Source organism: Brassica napus, chromosome A6 (genome assembly GCF_020379485.1).
Source record: "Brassica napus cultivar Da-Ae chromosome A6, Da-Ae, whole genome shotgun sequence".
In the NCBI taxonomy this organism is placed as follows: Eukaryota; Viridiplantae; Streptophyta; class Magnoliopsida; order Brassicales; family Brassicaceae; genus Brassica; species Brassica napus.
In genome coordinates this window covers 9248700-9255469 of record NC_063439.1, presented here as the reverse complement: position 1 = coordinate 9255469, position 6770 = coordinate 9248700, and positions in this window count along the sequence as shown.

Here is a 6770-nt window from a genome sequence, read left to right as displayed (position 1 = left end):
TCCACACTATTAGCATGCAAATAGGAACTTTCCTAAAAATAGAACTTTTGAAATTATTTTAAACTACAAATTCATCAAAAATGTAAAAAATCTCCATCGATCAACAAACATTTCGTTATCCTAATTTCTAAATCAAAAACCCCAATCCACACTATTATTCACAAAATGAAACTTTCCAAAATAGAATTTTTGAATTTTATATCAAATATACAATCTATTGATCAAACTTTTTACAAATTCTCACCCTATCAACAACAATTCTTGTTGTTCTAATATTTTAATCTGAACCCCAAATCTACAATATTTCCAAATAAAAATAAAACTTTCCTAAATAGATTTTGAGAATTTTATCTTAAAAATACAACTTATTGATCAAAATCCTCAAAGATACTCATCTATCAACAAAATTTCTTGTTATCCTAAATTCTAAATCACAACCCTAACTCTACAATATTCTCAATAAAATGAAAACTTTCTAAAAATAGAAGTTTTGAGAAATTTTATCTAAAATTAACCTATTGATCAAAAAATCTAAACAAACGCTCATTATCAACAAAAATATTGTTATCCTAATGTCTAAATCACAACTCCAAATCTACAATAGTTCTATAGACAATGAAAACTTTCCTAAAATAGACTTTTGATAATTATATTTAAAAATACAATTTATTCGTCAAAAAATCTAAAAGAATACTCCATCATTAACAACAATTCTTGTTTCCTAATTTCTAAATCAAACCCCAAATCCACACTATTATTCACCTAAATGAAAACTTTCCTAAAATAGAACTTTTGATAATTATATTTAAAAATACAACTATTCATCAAAAATGTAAAAGAATACTCCATCTATCAACAAAAATTTTTTGTTATCCTAATTTCTAATCAAACCCCAAACCACACTATTTTCACAAAATGAAACTTTCCAAAATAGAATTTTTGTGAATTTTATATAAAATACAACCTATTGATCAAAAACTTTTAAAAAATACTCACCTATCAACAAAAATTCTTGTTGTTCTAATATTTTTAATCTGAACCCCAAATCTACAATTTCCCAATAAAAATAAACTTCCTAAATAATTTTTTGAGAATTTTATCTTAAAAATACAACTTATTGATCAAAACTCCACAAGGAATACTCATCTATCAACAAAAATTTCTTGTTATCCTAATTCTAAATCACAACCCTAACTCTACATATTTCCTCAATAAAAATGAAACTTTCAAAAAATAAATTTTGAAAATTTCATCTAAAATATACAACCTATTGATCAAAAAACCCCTCTCTCATATCTATCAACAAAATTTCTTGTATCCTAAATTCTAAATCCAATTAAATCTACAATATTTCTCATAAAAATGAAAACTTTCTAAAATGAAGTTTTGAGAATTTTATCTAAAATATACAACCTATTGATAAAAAAAATCTAAAAAATACTCACATCAAAAAATATATGTTATCCTAATTTCTAAATCAACACCCCCAATCTACAATATTTTCTATATACAATGAAACTTTCCTAAAATAGAACTTTTGATAATTATATTTAAAAATACACTATTGATCAAAAATCTAAAAGAATACTCCATCTATCAACAAACAATTCTTGTTATCCTAATTTCTAAATCAAAACCCCAAATCCACACTATTATTCACCAAAATGAATTTTTTCTAAATAGAATTTTGAAATTATATTTAAAAATACAACTATTGATCAAAATTAAAAGAAACTCATCTATCAACAAACAATTCTTGTTATCCTAATTTCTAAATCAAAACCCCAAATCCACACTATTATTCACAAAAATGAAAACTTTCCAAAAATAGATTTTTGAGAAATTTTATATATAAATATACAACCTATTGATCAAAAACTTTTAAAATACTCACCTATCAACAAAAATTCTTGTTATTCTAATATTTTAATCTGAACCCCAAATCTACAATATTTCCCAATTAAAAATAAAACTTTCCTAAAATAATTTTTTGAGAATTTTATCTTAAAAATACAACTATTGATCAAAAATCCTCAAAGAATACTCATCTATCAACAAAATTTCTTGTTATCCTAATTTCTAAATCACAACCCTAAATCTACAATATTTCTCAATAAATGAAAACTTTCTAAAATAGAAGTTTTGAGAATTTTATCTAAAATAAACAACCTATTGATCAAAAAATCTAAAAAATACTCATACATCAACAAAATATTGTTATCCTAATTTCTAAATCACAAACCCCAAATCTACAATATTTCTATAGCAATGAAAACTTTCCTAAAATAAATTTTTGATAATATATTTAAAAAATACAACTATTGATCAAAAAATCTAAAAGAATACTCCATCTATCAACAACAATTCTTGTTATCCTAATTCTAATCAAAACCCCAATCCACACTATTATTCACCAAAATGAAACTTTCTAAAATAGAACTTTTGAGAATTATATTTTAAAAAAATACAACTATTCATCAAAATGTAAAGAATACTCATCTATCAACAAAAATTCTTGTTATCCTAATTTCTAAATCAAACCCCAAATCCACACTATTATTCACAAAATGAAAACTTTCCAAAATAGAATTTTTGAGAATTTTATATAAAATATACAACTAGTGATCAAAACTTTTAAAAAAATACTCACCTATCAACAAAAATTCTTGTGTCTAATATTTTAATCTGAACCCCAATCTACATATTTCCAATAAAAAGAAAACTTTCCTAAATAGATTTTTGAGAATTTTATCTAAAAATACAACTTATTGATCAAAAACTCAAAGAATACTCTCATATCAACAAAAATTCTTGTTATCCTAATTTCTAAATCACAACCTAAATCTACAATATTCTCAATAAAAATGAAAACTTTCTAAAAATAGAAGTTTTGAGAATTTTATTAAAATATACAACCTATTGATCAAAAAATATATCTTTTACATCTTTTAATGTAACTAACAAAATTATGACTCCTAATCCAAATTAATTTCTCTAAATGAAAATTATCATAATTTAAAATAAAATATAAAGTAGCTATTTTCAAATAGAACCATCACTCTACAAAAAAATAACTTCTAATCTAAACCCCAAAGAATACTCACTTTAACAAAATTTAATTCTTGTATCCTAAATCTGAACAATACTGTCAAACCAAACATAAAGAAATCTAATTATAAGAAAATTAAAAACTCCTAATAATCAAAGAAATCTGAAATTTTCAAAACAATCCTTTAGTTTTTGTCTAAAGTCTAACATCTGATAAAAAAAAAAAAAAAATCCTCCTCTCATCAACAAAAATATTTCTCCCCTTTCTAAATCACAACCCCAATCTACAATATTTCTATAGACAATGAAAACTTTTCTAAAATAGAAGTTTGAGAATTATATTTAAAAAATACAACTATTGATCAAAAAATCTAAAAGAATACTCCATCTTTCAACAAACAATTCTTGTTATCCTAATTTCTAAATCAAAACCCCAAATCCACACTATTATTCATCAAAGGAAAACAACTTTCCTAAAATAGAACTTTTGAGAATTATTTTTAAAATACAACTATTCATCAAAAAATGTAAAAGAATACTCCATCTATCAACAAACAATTCTTTTATCCTAATTTCTAAATCAAAACCCCAAATCCACACTATTATTCACAAAATGAAACTTTCCAAAATAGAATTTTTGAGAATTTTATATAAAATATACACCTAGTGATCAAAAACTTTTTAAAAAATGCTCACCTATCACAAAATTCTTGTTGTTCTAATATTTTTAATCTGAACCCCAAATCTACAATATTTCCAAATAAAAATAAACTTTCCTAATAGATTTTTTGAGAATTTTTTATCTTAAAAATACAACTATTATTGATCAAAAATCCTCAAAAAATACTCATCTCTCAACAAATTTCTTGTTATCCTAACTTCTAAATCACAACCCTAACTCTACAATATTTCTCAATAAAAATGAAACTTCTAAAAATAGAAGTTTTGAGAATTTTATCTAAAATATACCTATTGATCAAAAAATCTAAACAAATACTCATACATCAACAAAAAATATTGTTATCCTAATTTCTAAATCACAACTCCAAATCTACAATATTTCTATAGACAATGAAAACTTTCCTAAAATAGAACTTTTGATAATTATATTTAAAATTAAACAATATTGTCAAAAAATCTAAATAATACTCCATCATCAAACAAACAATTCTTGTTATCCTAATTTCTAAATCAAAACCCCAAATCCACACTATTATTCACCAAAATGAAAACTTTCCTAAAATAGAACTTTTGAGATAATTATATTTAAAAATACAACTATTCATCAAAAATGTAAAAGAATACTCCATCTATCAACAACAATTTTTGTTATCCTAATTTCTAAATCAAAACCCAAATCCACACTATTATTCACAAAATGAAATTCCAAAAATAGAATTTTTGAGAATTTTATATAAAAAATACAACCTATTGATCAAAACTTTTAAAAGAATGCTCCTATCAACAAAATTCTTGTTGTTCTAATATTTTTAATCTGAACCCCAAATCTACAATATTTCCAAAAAATAAAACTTTCCTAATAAATATTTTTGAGAATTTTATCTTAAAATACAACTTATTGATCAAAATCCTCAAGGAACTCATCTATCAACAAAATTTCTTGTTATCCTAAATTCTAAATCACAACCCTAACTCTACAATATTTCTCAATAAAAATGAAAACTTTCAAAAAATAGAAGTTTTGAAAATTTCATCTAAATATACAACCTATTGATCAAAAACCTCAAAGAATACTCATCTATCAACAAATTCTTGTTATCCTAAATTTAAATCACAACCTTAAATCTACAATATTTCTCAATAAAAATGAAAACTTTCTAAAAATAGAAGTTTTGAGAATTTTATCTAAAATATACACCTATTGATCAAAAATCTAAAAAATACTCATACATCAAAAAATATTTTTATCCTAATTTCTAAACACAACCCCAAATCTACAATATTTCTATATACAATGAAAACTTTCCTAAAATAGAACTTTTGATAATTATATTTAAAAAATACAACTATTGATCAAAAATCTAAAAGAATACTCCATCTATAAACAAACAATTCTTGTTATCCTAATTTCTAATATCAAAACCCAAATCCACACTATTATTCACCAAAAATTTTTTTTTCTAAATATAACTTTTGAGAATTATATTTAAAAAATACAACTATTCATCAAAAATGTAAAAGAATACTCCATCTATCAACAAACAATTCTTGTTATCCTAATTTCTAAATCAAAACCCCAAATCCACACTATTATTCACAAAAATGAAACTTTCCAAAAATAGAATTTTGAGAATTTTATTAAAATATACAACTATGATCAAAACTTTTAAAAAATACTCACCTATCAACAAAATTCTTGTTGTTCTAATATTTTTAATCTGAACCCAAATCTACAATATTTCCATTAAAATAAAACTTTCCTAAAATAGATTTTTTGAGAATTTTATCTTAAAATACAACTTATTGATCAAAAATCCTCAAAGAATACTCATCTATCAACAAATTTCTTGTTATCCTAATTCTAAATCACAACCCTAATCTACAATATTTCTCAATAAAATGAAAACTTTCTAAAAATAGAAGTTTTGAGAATTTTATCTAAGATAAACAACCTATTGATAAAAAATCTAAACAAATACTCATATATCAACAAAAATATTGTTATCCTAATTTCTAAATCACAACCCCAATCTACAATATTTCTATAGACACAATGAAAACTTTCCTAAAATAGAATTTTGATAATTATATTTAAAAATACAACTATTGATCAAAAAATCTAAAAGAATACTCCATCTATCAACAAACAATTCTTGTTATCCTAATTCTAAATCAAACCCCAAATCCACACTATTATTCAACAAAATGGAAACTTTCCTAAAATAGAACTTTTGAGAATTATATTTTAAAAATACAACTATTCATCAAAAAAATGTAAAAGAATACTCCATCTATCAACAAACAATTCTTGTTATCCTAATTTCTAAATCAAAACCCCAAATCCACACTATTATTCACAAAAATGAAACTTTCCAAAAATAGAATTTTGAGAATTTTATATAAATATACAACCTAGTGATCAAAACTTTTAAAAAAATGCTCACCTATCAACAAAAATTCTTGTTGTTCTAATATTTTTAATCTGAACCCCAAATCTACAATATTTCCAAAAAAATAAAACTTTCCTAAAATAGATTTTTTGAGAATTTTATCTTAAAAATACAACTTATTGATCAAAAATCCTCAAAGAATACTCATCTATCAACAAAATTTCTTGTTATCCTAAATTCTAAATTACAACCCTAAATCTACAATATTTCTCAATAAAAATGAAATTTTCTAAAATAGAAGTTTTGAGAATTTTATCTAAAATAGGCAACCTATTGATCAAAAAATCTAAAAAAAATACTCATACATCAACAAAAAATATTGTTATCCTAATTTCTAAATCACAACCCCAAATCTACAATATTTCTATAGACAATGAAAACTTTCTAAAATAGAACTTTTGAGAATTATATTTAAAAATACAACTATTGATCAAAAAATCTAAAAGAATACTCCATCTTTCAACAAACAATTCTTGTTATCCTAATTTCTAAATCAAAACCCCAAATCCACACTATTATTCATCAAAATGAAAACTTTCCTAAAATAGAACTTTTGAGAATTATATTTAAAAATACAACTATTCATCAAAA